Below are 16,630 nucleotides of genomic sequence, written 5' to 3' on the forward strand. Positions count from 1 at the left end.
AAACACATTCCTTCCATTCTCACCAGCTCTTACATTCTTTCTGCCATTCTTCTGTGATGTTTTCTGAGCCGCAGAGATGGCAATACCGATGTTATATTTAAGAACAAGTTCTCAGCAGTCACTTATCCCAGCACTTTGACTTGTCACGGGTCTCTGCATTAAGCCCTGTATACTGCAAACAAAGCCTCTTCTAACTGAGATTGAGGGTAACACAGATCCATGATTATAAATGTAAGTGTTTGGAAGGCAGTGTGGGGTTCAATTTTCTATTTCACTTTTAAGAACTACTTGTTTAAATTATGATTGTGAGCTACTGAAACTGGTTAATGCAATTGGTCATTAACAGAAAACTTCTATTTTGTGTCCCTGGACCCCAATTAACCTATTGAAATATTACAGTTTTCTGATGGAACTTTACAAAAAGATTGCAATCTTCTTGTTTTATTTCACATTATGCTGCATTGTGTATTCCTTGAAATGACTGTTTAATTTAGCCTGATCAGGTAGAAATTCTATAATTTTATAGATTCTTTTAGAGGTGACATCGAATACTCATATCAAGAGAAACATATTGCTTAATTTTCTTTAGTTTTCTAGCGATTAGTGATTGTTCAATCATGGGACAAGAAGTTATCCTAATACTATTAATCCTGTGCTTATCAGCAAGAACACCTTTATGAGGAGAAACTTTTTTGGTCACCTGTTTGTTACTCTTGGGTTCAGTTCACATAGAAAAGTAAAATGATTGCTTTATTTTTTCCCTTTACCTCCAAGATTTAAAAACTACCAAAGGTCATATAAGGTATTTTATAAGTAATATATTAGGTTCTTTTAAAATTATATGAATTTGCATATTTAAAATTATAATGAACTACTTTTTAATTTAAAAATATATTCTTCACCCCCCTAATATTTTGATGATTATGATGGGATAAAGATGGATAGAATTCAGGCCACTAGTATGAGTTCTAAAAAGGATATAAACTAATGTTCTTCTAGCCTAATTAAGTCCTGCTTTTTTTTTCTTGTGGTCAATAAAGGCACCCAAATACACTTGATAGTGTAAGTGCAGCTATAGTTTCAGAATGTCTTTCGAACTGTGCAGAAGTGCATGAAGGTGTGCTTGTAATTTTTTTCTTTATTAAAATATTTTATTGATTTACATTCCAAAACTGTCCCCCTTCCAGACTCTTCCTCATCCACACCTCTGAGAGGGTGTTGCTCACCTACTCCCACCTTACCCCCACATCAACCCCATCAGCATTCCTCTTCCCTGGGCATCAAGTTTCCACAGGGTTAAGCGCATCCTCTCCCACTGAGGCCAGACAAGGCTGTACTCTGCTACACATATGCCTAGGGCCATGAACCAGCCCATGTATGCTCATTTGTTTTGGGCTTAGTCTCTGGGAGTCCTGAGGGGTCTGGGTTAGTCTTCGCTGTTGTTCTTTCTATGGGGTTGCCATCCCCTTTAGCTCCTTCAGTTCTTCCTCTAACTCTTCCACATTGGTCCTCAATCACAATCCAGTGATTGGCTGTAAGTATCTACATCTGTCTCAGTAAGTTGCTGGTAGTTATTCTCTCTGAGGACAACCATGCTAGGTTCCTCTTCACATGCACAGTATGCCTCAATAATAGTGTCAGGCTTTGGTCTGTGAACATGGGAAGGATCTCAAGTTGGGGTGCTCACTGGGTGGCCTTTCTTTCTGTCTCTGATCCATTTTTGTCCCTGCATTTCCTTTAGACAGGAACAATTCTGGATTAAAAATTTTGAAGGTGGGTGAGTGGTTCCCTGCCTCAACTGGGGGACCTGTCTATCTACTGGAGGTGGTTTCTTCAGGTTCCATCTCCCCAGTGTTGGACACTTTGGCTAAGGTCACCCCCAATGAGTCCTGGTAGCCTCTCACATTCTAGGTTTCTGGGACTTTCTAGAGGTTTCACCTGTCCCCTAACTCCCACTGCTGAAACTGGGTTGGAGAGAGGAGGGTGGAGGAGAAAACGAGAGGCAGGATCAGGTGTTTGTAAATTTTTATAATAAAGTTCAAAAAATTCATATTAAGAATTAACTTAATACATATCTTCCTAACACTATATTAATGATAGTTTTAGATGAATATTAACATATGTATGTATACTCTTTCTACTTAGGAATATGTTATAAATAATTCCATAGAAGTAACTGGTTAATTACAACCTTTTAAACAGAAATGTATATTTCATTGTTTAGACTGCAAATACTTGACATGGCATGCTTCTTATCAGTGGTCATTGCAGTCATTGTTCTAAATTATAATGCTCATTTGCATATATCTGAAATTTTTTTATATCTAGGGGGTAAACTCCAACTGGAGTTTTGATTCCAAAGTTAGCATAGACAATGTTTATCAATGTTGCTGAACTCTTCCTTAATATTGCATCACTTCCTGTTCCTGCAGCAATGCCAGCGCCTCTCTGAATTCAACCTTGCAGCAAACTACCTCTCAGTATTACATACTTGCAAGCTGCAACACAACCACACTCATGCTAATCCAAACCTGAAAGACAATGGTTTTTCTCTTATAATCAATCTATCATTTGTAGTAGCATGCAAATTATTGTGACACTTCTTGCTGTAGAGTAAATGCTTCTCCATTCATTTGCAGATGCCAGTATTGTCTAACTAAGCATAGTGCTGAGCTGATTAATTAACTAATTAATTGTGTAATAATGCCAAGTCAGATCAGTCTATTTGGTCATGTGTAAGTGATGCCTTTAAATGATGAGAACTACTGAGTTGTAGTTGTAGTGTGGGTTATCTGTTCTGGGTGGTGCTACCATTCTCATTTCTGTGGGTTTACCAGCACTGCTTCAGACAAAGGGAGCTTAGAGGGCAGCTGAGGTGTTTGACAGCCCTGTGCTGGAATATCAGCTCTTTGTTGAGTTACGGATAAAATGTGTGAGTCGGGCATGTACTGCTTTCGTTTATTCTCCTGAATTCTGTTTTATTTTTTGCCTAAAGCTGGGTGGTTTTCTTTAAAGTAAATCATTGATTTATTCTCCCTCCAGCTGAATCACAGGGTGATACCCATCTGCAGTGTAACGCTTATGGCGACTACAGAATCAGTCAGGAAAAGAAGGATATTTTGAACTGTTTTCTTTGAAACAGAAAAAACAAAAATAGAAAAACAAAAACATCCCCTTTCACCCCCAAATTAACAAACTAAACTCCCTTCAATAGAAATAAAGAAAAAAATCAATAGTTCATGAAATGTTTGTGAAATGGGATATAGCAATGAAGCCTAGAGGTATTTGTGTGAAACTTATACATTTTATTTATTTTAGTTTTTTGAGAATTTCATGCTTAGTATAGCATTTACATCATTTCTACCATTTCCTCTCCCTGTTCCACTTTTCTATATTGCTGAATTACTCTCAAATTTATGACTTCTTAATTATTGTTTCTACATAGCCATATATCTATCATTTATCTATCAATCTGCCACCTATGACCTGCTAAGTCAATCTATTTAGTGTTATTCATCTCTGTGTGTATACATATATACATACAATATAACACACACACACATAGACACATACACATGCACACACATACATATAAAATACAATACACACACATGTAAATACCTACACACACACACACACACACACACACACACACACACACACACAGACATGCAGACACACACAGACACACACATGCACACATGCACATACACACAGACGCACACACACACAGCTCAGTGCTTCATACTGGACCACCTATAAGGCATCCCTGGACAAGATTAAATTTCCCTTTCTCAGTAGACATTAATTGCCTGTAGTTCTTCATCTAGGGGTGCGACCATGTGAGATACCCATCTACATGAACATGTCAACTTGTGTTACCATTGTGCTGGTTGTGCTTAGTCAATTATATAATTGAGATGTCATAGGTGCTCTTTGATGTTATTTATAGAAGATCCTCTTGCAGCAAGCAACATTGTCCCATGGCTTCTATCATCTTTTCACTCCATCTTGTGTGCGGTTCCCTGAACATCAGGTATAGTGGTTGTGTTGCAGATGTTGCAACTGAGCTTGGACACCCAATAGCCAATTGATCTCTGTATATTGAGCAGTTGTGGTTTTCTGTATTTTTTCCAACTGTTACAAAAAGGAACTTCTTTGAAGAAAGGCAAGGGAACACTAATATGTGTGTATAGGTGCTTAGAATGTGTGTGTATAGGTATTTAGAATATGTGTGTATAGGTATTTAGAATGCAGTTATCAATTATACTGGATTAGGAAAGTGGCAGTAATAGGCTCTCTTATAGTCATGGGTAATTGGCTAACTGTATGGTATCAGGCATGAATTTCCTCTTGGAAAACTAATGTGAGACTTGTGCCATAGGCGGGAGTCCACACCTGGCTGAATGGTTAAAGCCATTCTTTGGTTAAAGCCCAAAGTTCAATTAGACAGCTACTGGTTACTGCCAAGATATGAGTGCTACTATTGTACCACTGGTTAGTGGTTGTGATCTGTAGCTTTACAGAGGGATAAGATGGTTAATTGATTTTCTCTCTTGGTGGCTTGCATGGCACCTTCAGATTCTATGGTAACTAATCTCAGGGAGGGGGCTTCCAGGCTTTGTAAGCCTAACTACTAAAAGGAATACTGTTGGCAAGTAAGTATAGTGCACATGCTGTGGATGACCATCCCAAAGGGAGAGACAGACTAATTACAAGTAGCAACATCTGGTAGAGAGGTGAGAAAATATGAAAACATACATGCAACACCAGCAAGTCTATAAAAGTCAGGCCCCGTGAGAGAGAAAATGTCTGTCATAATTTCAGGAACCATAGCTACCAGCTCTTCCAGGAAACCCAGGTATCAGCACATCTGTGAACATCATCTGAACAGTGTCACAAATCTTACAGCCAGCACCATATATACCAGCATAGAGCAAAGGGACTTCCTAACAGAATTGTTAAGAGACTGGGGTGCCTTCTTGTAGTAAAGTGAATCCAGGGTGGGACATTAAGATAGATAAGAGGCTGAGGTTCAATATAGACTATGTTGTAAAGTGAACATTAAAATTTGTTTTCCCTGCTATTCAGCAGTGTAGAAGCTCTTCAGGAAGTAGTGTTGGTTAAAGACAAAAGAAAGGGTATATACATTCTGTGTACATTTAAGTGCTGTGTACATTACAGTTATGACCCCATCAGAATTACATGATAGCTCCGTTGTCCATTATTCTGTATATATCAGTGGGATATAAGTGACTTGAGGGTACAGAGGTATATATTTTTTCTTTAGCATCTATTGTGACCAGCATAATGTGTGTCATAGTAAATGCTGAAAAATGTTTGTGCAACTGAAACCAATTTATTGTCACCAAAAGCGATTTCTTTAAAACCAAGATCTCTTTGTTCTTGGAAGGCACAACCATAGGCTTGAATTCTGATATTTTTACCAGAGTTTTGAATAGTAAAAGATGATTCAAAGACAACCAAGCATAGGTATCAGTATGAGCAAATATATAAAAGTGGAAAACACACTGCAAGATAGTAGGCTTGACTATATGCCTGGTTTGTATTTATCACTATTAGCATTAACTTCTATGAATAAAATTAAGTTACACTAAATAATTTTACCATAAGAATACCATTGGTGTTTGTAATTTGTAAACTTCATCTAGTGAAAATCCCAATCAATAGGTAAATATTTTAGTCAAAATCAAGCTCCAATTAGGAAACAACTCGATGATTTAAAGAAGTAAATTTAGCTGTAAGCAAGTATTAACAAAAGTCTGGCTGTGGGTTTTTTGCATCTGCTCCCATCAGTTTGCTGGATAAAACCTCTCTGATGATATTTGGAGTAGGCTTTGGTCTATGATTATAGCAGAACATCATTATGAATTTTCTTTATTTCTCTTTCTCTCTCTCTCTCTCTCTCTCTCTCTCTCTCTTTCTCTCTCTCTCTCTTCCTTTCTTGGCCAGGTGTATTTGGCTCTATCCTATGTCTCTGGGGTATCCAGCCTCTGCTTCTTGGCCATTCAGCCAGGTGTGGGCTCCCGCCTATGGCACAAGTCTCACATTAGTTCAATCACTGAATGATCACTTGCTGAAGGAAGAGTTGTAGAAGCCAGAGGGTCTAGGATACCACAAGAATACAGCCCACAGAGTCAGCTAAGCAGGGCTCATAGGTACTTGAGGGACTGAAGTGACATTCGAGGAACCTGTATGGGTCTATGCAAGGCCTGCATATATATTATGGCTGTGTGGCTTATTGTTCTGGTGGGACTCCTAACAGTGGGGATTGGGTCAGTCTCTGACCCTCTGGCCTCTTCCTCCTACTCTGGATTTTTCCTCCTACTGGGTTTCCAGTTGCAGCTTTGGTTTCAAGGGTATGTGCCTAGTCCTCTTGTAACTATGTTTGGTTGATATCCTAGGAGGCCTGCTCTTTTCTAAAGGGAAATGAGGGAGGAAAGGATCTTGGGAGAGGAGGAGGAGTTTGGGGCAAGAGTGAGTGAGAAGAGTGGATGAAGGAAAAGTGTGGTTGGGATGAACATATGAGAGAGAATTTAAAAATGTAAAACAAAAACAAAAAACCCCAACAAGTATTAACTGTACGTCCTCAGCTAATAAGGTGTGTGAGAGCTGACTAAACAACTTAAGAGTAGCAGATAGAGTCTGTATATGAAGTCATCTACCCTTACAACTGAAGCTCTGTTCATCACACTGAAAGGAAGCAAATTAAGATGAAATTTACCACAAATATTTTTGGCTCAGATGGTGTTGGAGAGGGCATGACCACATTATAACACATGCTGATGCTGACTGAGCTCCTCTAAGGCAAACCTCACAGGAAATTCATCATTTGGGGTGTAATGGTGAGTTATCCATAAAAACTTTCAGAGACTTGGAGAGCTGAAGACAGTGTTCATCAGGATGTGTGGGGAGAGCAACAGCACAAGGTACAAAATAAAAAGCCCCAAGCATCGTAACTTGTAAGCTCCGAAGTTTAAAAGTAGTAAATTGGAGTCTACGTGGAGTCAGAAATTAAAGGGGAAAATATTTTCCATGTTAAAAAAAAAAGAAAGGGAACACTACAGCAAAAGGCACTTGGATCTTGTACAGTTACTTCTTAGTTGTCACCATGGAGCAGGTTGTAGTATGTTCACTAATGATCACAGTTTTCTGTGCCCTCTCTAAGAAAGTACAGAATAAAACAGACTCAGGTAAGGAGAGGATAGAGAGATGTGATGGTAAATTATTAACAATAAAAATAGAAGAAGAAAAAAAGCTCTTCCCAATAGAACAAAGGAAATTGATAGCAGCTGGAACTGAGAGTCCTCTGTATAAGAGATGTTTGCTCTTTCTGCTATGGCCCGCTAGCACAGTACAGCAACACCTGCATTCCATGACTAATAAACAAGACTTCCCTGCTACAGCAGAGACAACACAACTGGCCCCAAGATTAGAATTTTCTTGTTTCTTTGCTTGATTTTTGTTTGGATGTTTGTTTTTCCAGAATAGTGGGAAATAGAAATGATAATTTTATTGTTTGACATTACTAAAACATAGGAGATTTTAAATGATTTTAAGTAAACTCAGAATATCACTACAGTTCAAATTTGTTGTTTTCAAATTAAAGAGTTAAAATGATTTGGAATTGAGATGAAATATTTGAGCAGGGTGGTGGTGGCACAGGCCTTCCTAACCTTCCGAAGGCATTCTTTGACTGGCTTTAATAAAGATGTTTAATGGCCAGTTAGCTGGTCAGGAAGCAGAAGGTGGGACTTCCAGGGAAGGAGAAAGGAAGAAGAAGGAGGAATGAGATGTATGTGACTACGAGCCTGGAAGGTATAGTTAGTTATTTGACTGGATGGGGCTAGTTGGCTGGGTTAACTAAGCTGAGTTAGTTGAGGGTCTGCCCAGCTAAGGCCTAAGGCTTTACAATATTTTTTTTTCTTATTGAACATTACTAGTCAAAGCACAGTAACATGACAATATCTTTGGCTGCTGAGGTTTTTAGAAAGGAAAACTGATGGGCAGAAGTGTATTTTTTTTCAATTTTTTATTAGATATATTCTTCTTTTATATTTCAAATGGTATACCGAAAGTCCCCTATTCCCTCTCCCCCACCATGCTCCCCTCCCCACCCACTCCCAATTCTTGGCACTGACTTTCCCATATAAAGTTTGCAATACCAAGGGGCCTCTTTTCCCAATGATGGCCAACTAGGCCATCTTCTGCTACATATGCAGTTAGAGACATGAGCTCTGGAGGTACTGGTTAGTTCATATTGTTGTCCCACCTATAGGGCCGCAGACTCCGTCAGCTCTTTGGATACTTTCTCTAGCTCCTCCATTAGGGGCCCTGTGTTCCATCCAATAGATGACTGTGAGCATCCACTTCTGTATTTGCCAGGCACTGGCATACCCTCACATGAGACAGCTATATCAGGGTCCTTTCAGCAAAATCTTGCTGGCATATGCAATAGTGTCTGCATTTGGTGGCTAATTATGGGATGGATCCCTGGATGGGGTAGACTCTGGATGGTCCATCCTTTCGTCTTAGCTCCAAACTTTGTCTCTGTAACTCCTTCCATGGGTATTTTGTTCCCTATTCTAAGGAGGAATGAAGTATCCACACGTTGGTCTTTGTTCTTCTTGATTTTCTTGAGCTTTGCAAATTGTATCTTGGGTATTCTAAGTTTCAGCGAGAGACAGATAGATCAATGGAATAGAATTGAAGACCCAGAAATGAACCTACACACCTCTGGTCACTTGATCTTTGACAAGGGAGCTAAAACCATCCAGTGGAAAAAAGACAGCATTTTCAACAAATGGTGCTGGCACAACTGGCAGTTATTATGTAGAAGAATGTGAATTGATCCATTCCTATCTCCTTGTACAAAGTTCAAGTCTAAGTGGATCAAAGACCTCCACATAAAACCAGAGACACTGAAATTTATAGAGGAGAAAGTGGGGGAAAGCCTCGAAGATATGGGCACCGGGGTAAATTCCTGAATAGAACAGCAATGGCTTGTCCTGTAAGATCAGGAATCGACAAATGGGGCTCAGAGCTAAAACAGAAGGTGGACTCCAGAAAATCAAATAACCCCATTAAAAATGGGGCTCAGAGCTGAACAAAGAATTCTCACCTGAGGAATACCGAATGGCTGAGAAGCACCTGAAAAAATGTTCAACATCCTTAATCATCAGGGAAATGCAAATCAAAACAACACTGAGATTCCACTTCACTCCAGTCAGAATGGCTAAGATCAAAAACTCAGGTGACAGCAGATGCTGGCGAGGATGTGGAGAACGGGTAACACTCCTCCATTGTTGGTGGGATTGCAAGCTTGTACAACCACTCTGGAAATCAGTCTGGCGGTTCCTCAGAAAATTGGACATAGTACTACTGGAGGATCCCGCAACACCTCTCCAGGGCATATACCCAGAAGATGGTCCAACATGTAATAAGGAAACATGCTTCATTATGTTCATAGCAGCCTTATTTATAATAGCCAGAAGCTGGAAAGAACCCAGATGCCCCTCAACAGAGGAATGGATACAGAAAATGTGGTACATTTACACAATGGAATACTACTCAGCTATTAAAAAAAATGAATTTATGAAATTCCTAGGCAAATGGATGGACCTGGAGGGCATCATCCTGAGTGAGGTAACCCAATCACAAAGGAACTCACACAATATGTACTCACTGATAAGTGGATATTAGCCCAGAAACTTAGGATACTCAAGATATAAGATATAGTTTGCTATACGCATGAAATTCAAGAAGGAAGACCAAAGTGTGGACACTTTACCCCTTCCTAAAAATGGGAACAAAACACCCATGGAAGGAGTTACATAGGCAAAATTTGGAGCTGTGACAAAAAGATGGACCATCTAGTGATTGCCATATGCAGGGATCCATCCCATAATCAGCTTCCAAACGCTGACACCATTGCACACACTAGCAAAATTTTGCTGAAAGGACCCAGATATAGCTCTCTTTTGTGAGACTATGCTGGGGCCTAGCAAACACAGAAGTGGATGATCACAGTCAGCTATTGGATGGATCACACGGCCCCCAATGCAGGAGCTAGAGATATTACCCAAGGAGCTAAAGGGAACTGCAACCCTATAGGTGGAACAACAATATGAACTAACCAGTACCCCGGAGCTCTTGTCTCTAGCTGCATATGCATCAAAAGATGGCCTAGTCGGCCATCACTGCAAAGAGAGGCCCATTGGACTTGCCAACTTTAGATGCCCCAGTATAGGGGAAAGCCAGGGCCAAAAAGGGGGAATGGGTGGGTAGGGGATTGGGGGGGTGGATATGGGGGACCTTTGGGATAGCATTGAAAATGTAAACGAGGAAAATACCTAATTAAAAAAAAGAATTCTCACCTGAGGAATACCGAATGTCTGAGAAGCACCTGAAAAAATGTTCAACATCCTTAATCATCAGGGAAATGCAAATCAAAACAACACTGAGATTCTACCTCACACCAGTCAGAATGGCTAAGATCAAAAATTCAGGTGACAGCAGATGCTGGCGAGGATGTGGAGAAAGAGGAACACTCCTCCATTGCTGGTGGGATTGCAAGCTTGTACAACCGCTCTGGAAATCAGTCTGGCGGTTCCTCAGAAAATTGGACATAGTACTACAGGAGGATCCCGCAATACCTCTCCTGGGCATATATCCAGATGCTCCAACCGGTAAGAAGGACACATGCTCCACTATGTTCATAGCAGCCTTATTTATAATAGCCAGAAGCTGGAAAAAACCCAGATGTCCCTCAACAGAGGAATGGATACAGAAAATGTGGTACATCTACACAATGGAGTACTACTCAGCTATTAAAAAGAATGAATTTATGAAATTCTTGGGCAAATGGATCTATCTGGAGGATATCATCCTGAGTGAGGTAACCCAATCACAAAAGAAGTCATTAGATACGCACTCACTGATAAGTGGATATTAACCTAGAAGTCTTTGCAATATTAAAAGGCCTTTGTGTGGTTACTTGGAACAAAAGCTGCTTAAGGAGTAACTGCTGCCGTATCGATTTCCAGCATTAATTACTATATACAGAAGGCTTTAATTTACCCATTTGAAAATGTTATGCTTTACAGATATGTGCAGAATGGCAGTTGGTAGAGTGTCTGCAGTGGAAAGCTTAAGAGCAATCTGCCTTTGGAGGAACCAGCTCCTTCCTCCTGGTTCTCAAAGCACTCAGCTCTTACAGTGGAAATGAACTGGCAGATGGGTGGAGATCCCAGCAATCTTTACAAGTCTCTTTGCACTTCCTTTGGTAAGTAGTCAAGCATATAACATGAGATTTTCAAGCAGTTGAGAAAGACACAAAAGGTCTCAGGGTTCCCTAAAGGAAGCCCAAAGAGAATTTTCACATGCGTCTTGTAAAAGACTTCATTTGCTCTAGTAAACCCCTTTATATGAATAAAGGAGGCAACAAGCAACACACTTTGATTGATGTCACTCACCTGGGGAGACTCCACATTTAATCGAGATGGGTAAAGAGTAACAGCAATCTGGCAGTCATTAACAGCCAGTTTCCTTTGAAAGATATTTCTCAAGCATAACTATCGCTGTTTAGGTTGTTAATTTTTTTTAAGTGAAGTTTTGTTATTCTGGTACCACGGGACTCTATCTTTGTAATAGTGCTTGCAAGCACACCTGAGTAAGTAGATGAATGAGCCTGGTATGACTGTATAGAGGACATTTTGGTAATTATTCTTTTACTGTCCAGATCACAGATCTTACACTGAATTGGACCCTTTCAGTCACATTTAGGATTCCTGGATCAAATTGTAGTTCTTGTTATTCCATAGGTTTCTGTGTGTATGTGTGTGTGTGTGTGTGTGTGTGTGTGTGTATATATATATATATATATATATATATATATATAGAGAGAGAGAGAGAGAGAGAGAGAGAGAGACAGACAGACAGACAGACAGAGAGACAGAGAGACAGAGAGAGACAGAGAGACAGAGACAGAGAGACAGAGACAGAGAGACAGAGACAGAGAGACAGAGAGACAGACAAAGAGAGACAGACATTCAGAGCTTCCAGGATCTTAGAGAACAAAATTTTCGGGGAAGCAATAGTATGGCAGAATAAACTTTTTAAATGCAATGCTTTGTGTGTCATATGCATAAGGTTGTTTGATACACTGGCATTATTTGAGAATAATCAGTCATATCATCAGAATAATCAGTCAGTCCCTTTAAATCAATTCCATACATCTCTGGTCTGTCACATGCTTCCTGTCAGGATTCTTTCCAAGAGTGTTCACTCACTGCTGGTGGGTAAAATGTTTTGTGAAGCAGGGCCTTTCTAGAGAGGCTGTCCAGAGGCTGCCTCATTGGGGCTTGTGACAGAACTACTTTGGAAATAGTCTGTGACCTGTCTCTTATTTATAGAAGGTAAGACAGACTTGCAGGCTTTTGTAACTCTAAAGTACACTTTTTCTATGACTTGCATGATCAACTTTGTTTTCTCTCTTTAATCTGTGATATTTCAGAGTTGCCCATTATTCCATAAAATACAACTACAATATTATGAATTGTTTAAATGATATATAGGCATATATAATATATGCTTCTGTTTTAATAAGATCGCCCAGCTTTTTGTCACCATGACAAAAAATATCTGAGTAAAATAACTTAAAGGACAGATTTATTCTGGCCTACAGTTTCTGTGTTTTCAGTCCTTGGCCATGTGACCATGTTACCTATGAACCTGTGGCAAGGCATTACTGTATGATATGTAGCCCTTGACAAAAGACACAAGTATTTTATATTGGCCACCATTTGCATCAAAGGCATGACCTCCTGATCTCCTTTATTCTACCGGGCTTCACCTCCATCCTTTGTCAAATCAATAAAATCATAGGTTGGTGGCCATCCCTGTACTAGATAACATTCATGTGACACTTAAGATCCAAACCATAACACCAATGTTAAAGTGGTCTTTACATTTTATAAAAATGTTTATTTATTTATTATTTACTAATTACTGTGTGTGTGTGTGTGTGTGTGTGTGTGTGTGTGTGTGCATGAATGTACCATAATGCACATGCAGTCAGAGATCAATTTTGTGAAGTTGGTCCTCTCCATCCACATTTATGTGAGTTCTGAGGGTCAAAGTCAGATCATCATTCTTGCAGAGCAAGCAGCTGAACCACTGATGCCTCTTGCTGGCTTATTATTCTCTCTAAAACAATTAATTATCTGGGCATGTTGATGTACTCAGGATGTTGAGGCAGGGCTATCACAATTCAGTTGCCGCCTAGATTGCACAGTAAGTTGAGGATAGCCTGGTATACCTAGGAACAGTGTTAAAAGGGACAACAAAGCCATACATGTTGAAATATATGTGTGATCCTAGCAGGTGACAAGAAGAGACCAGATGATCAGCCTCGACTACATAGTGAGTCTGACACCAGGCTACATGAGATCTTTTCTCAATTAAAAAAGTATGATAGTCTGAGAAAAGAGGACTTTCTACCCTAAGTTTGGCTATGATCTAAAGCAAATGAGCAAGATCCTACATTACTTAATAGAAACTTATTAAATACAATAAAGAAAATTTTTCTGACTATTGGCTCAACAATTGCATCCAGCCAAATAAAGATAGCCATCGATTAGTTATAATTATCAACATTGTAGATGTGGTAAGTAAGTCATGTATTATTCTGCTTTATATTTGGAGCATCTGTGTCTTTACGGTCATTCAGACATTTGATTATATTAAACTGCTTTAGTTTTTTTTTAAACATCTTCATATAAATGAGCTTTTAAATTTGATATTTTATGGATTGCTTACAGAAACTTCACCCACTAAACAATAGAAGTACTTTTAAATAATTTTCTTGGAGAATCATAGACCTGCTTAATCACAGTGACATATTTGGAGTATTCCTAGAAAATTAAAAAATTCCCTTGTGTTTTTTTGTTTTTTGGTTTTTTTTTTGGTCAATTTCTTCCTCCAAACCTAATCCCAGCTATTGTGAATTTATGTTCCTCAATATTTGCCTTCTCCAGAAACTTGAAATCAATGGAATTTCATGCTATGCTGCATTGTATGTCAAACTTCTTTGAAAATATAATCATTCTGAGTTCTATTATATTGCATCCTGTATTTATTACTAGTTTCTTTTTGTCCTGTATGTATTATCTCATACATTGCACACATCAAAATTCTTACTCTATTGACCAGCTGATAGAATGCTAGTGTATTTATACATTGTAGCTATTTTGAGCAATGTTGTTAATTCCATGTGTACGTCTTTGAAGACATATATTTCATTTCTCTAGATTCTTAGGAGTAGGATTGTTGAATGGTATGTAGTTGACTCCACTAATATATATGTATTTCTAATTGTCCCACATCTTTGCCACATTAATTTGCTAGTTGTTTTGATTATACCTGTTCTAGTTCCTAACATAACAGTATCATATAGTTTGTTTAATTTATATTTCCTTAAGGAACAGTGGTATTAAGGCTTAAAAATTTGTCAAATTATTTGCATTATCATAAATTCCTTGCAGTTTCAATTTATTTTAGAATTGAATTGTAAATTTCTACAAAGAGATTTCTGGGATTTTAGTAGAATTTTCAATGAATCTCTAGATTGACTTAAAAGGGAGTTGTTTAAATTTGAAGAAGTTTGGAATTCTTTTTAAAAAATGGTACACAAAAATGATAGTTAATTCTAAGCGGAAAGTGCTTTTGCTACAGATGTAACCAAGGAACACTCAATACCTATGAGTCACCAAGCAGTAATAAGATTGTCATTGAATTTCATCTGGGAAAGAGCAGAGCTTGAGTCACAAAGTGGCTTTTAAGAGGCCAGTAATGAAGAAAGATAATGTTCCTGAATATCTGTGCCTATTAGGGCAGTTTCTAAAGCTTATTAATGGAAGTTTTATTCAAAATCATGGAATAATCAGAAACTCTATTTGAAGTTCTCTGTAATCCTATTAAAACTAATGACCACATAATCTGCCTGTAAAAGTATAGGAACTGTTTGTATATTCTTCTACCTAGGTTTTCATTCTGTAGTTATTTGTCAAACCAACAATATTCAGAACAAAACAAAACAAACAAACAAACCCCCCCCCCAAAAACTGTGAACTGGAAAATTTAACTCAACTAAAATCAATTTCTTACCAATCTTAAGAAATCCCAGGGCTATCAAAATGAAAGAGGAAATAAAGCTGTTTTATTTTAGTTCTAATTTTGTCATGGACTTTTTGTTGTTGTTGTAGTGGTGGATAAATGCATTGAATACATTCAATACTGAAATTAAAAAATAAAAATAAAAGTATGGCCCCACAGCGTTCCCCCTAAATACCTATCTATTCTAATTGTATTTAACTTCACTGAGTTGCATAGATTTGGATCTGGTTTATTTCAGTGTTTGATATTTTGCTTATTTGGAAACTTTTAAATAATAAAAAATTATAAGACAAAGAAAAATCAGGGTAAAAGCTTTGCCATTTCATTTTATTGGAAGGACCTGTGGGAACTTCCCTTCCTGTAGCCACTCTTGCTTTCTGAGGCAAATACATCTTCTTGGTCATGTGTAGATTACTAGGAAATTAAAAGAAAATATTGGTTCAGTAGCTCTTTTGATGATGGCATAAGTCATCTCTAAGCAAACTAAGGTACAGTTTATCTTAACAGGCTAATCACTCAAACAAACATATCCCAACAAAAACCACTTTAAAGCCACTTGGTACTTTTTCTAAGGAAAAGTAAGAACTAGCTTTAGAAATTACTGATAAAATAATAAGCAACATTGTTCCCATTTCTGGACTAAAGAAAACAAAATTAAATAAGATAAAAAATGAACAGCTGAGTGTGAAGCGAACATCGTGTAGTAACGGTCACAAGTACTGAGTTCATGGATCAATTTTCTAAACTTATAGATGTCCATTTTTTTTTCCCCAGGGATGGTGGGATCAGTAACAGAAAAACAGTCAACAGTTCAGAGCCAATGGGTTTTCATAAACTCACCTCACATAGGACTAGGTCTAGCAGGTAATTATTTTGTACTTTTCCTTCTGGAAGGAATAAGATTCAATAACTGATAGACACAATCAATTTAGATAATTTACCCACTTGCTTCCTAGTTTATTTCTCCTGGCAGAAGATAAGCAAGCAAGCAAGCAAGCAAGCAAGCAAGCAAGCAAGCAAGCAAGCAAGCAAGCAAAAAGAGCCCTTGTCTGCCAGTTCTTTAGCAAGGCATGCCTAAGATTCTTGCTTTGAAATGTAAGTCCCTGGGACTCCTCAGGAGTTCTCCTGGGATGCATCCTCATAGCACCCATGGACCTAGAATTGGATACTGACCTTTAGCAAGTCTAATGGTGAAAAGCTGGGACGCCAGAGAGAAAAGTTGTTCTGATGCCTGGAATTTTAAGTTTTTTTTATGTTTATTTTCTTCTGATCATGATTTTGTAGCTGAATGATTAATTCATCCGAGGGTTTGTCTGAGCTTTACTCCCACAGTAAGCAGAAAACTTGATCTGAGTAGACCACGAGCTGCAAGTAGACTTAATTGTATGACAGTGACTTAGCCCCTCAGAGGACTGAGTTAATAAATCATGGATTA

The sequence above is a fragment of the Mus musculus genome, chromosome 1, assembly GCF_000001635.26.
Source record: "Mus musculus strain C57BL/6J chromosome 1, GRCm38.p6 C57BL/6J".
Taxonomy (NCBI): Eukaryota; Metazoa; Chordata; class Mammalia; order Rodentia; family Muridae; genus Mus; species Mus musculus.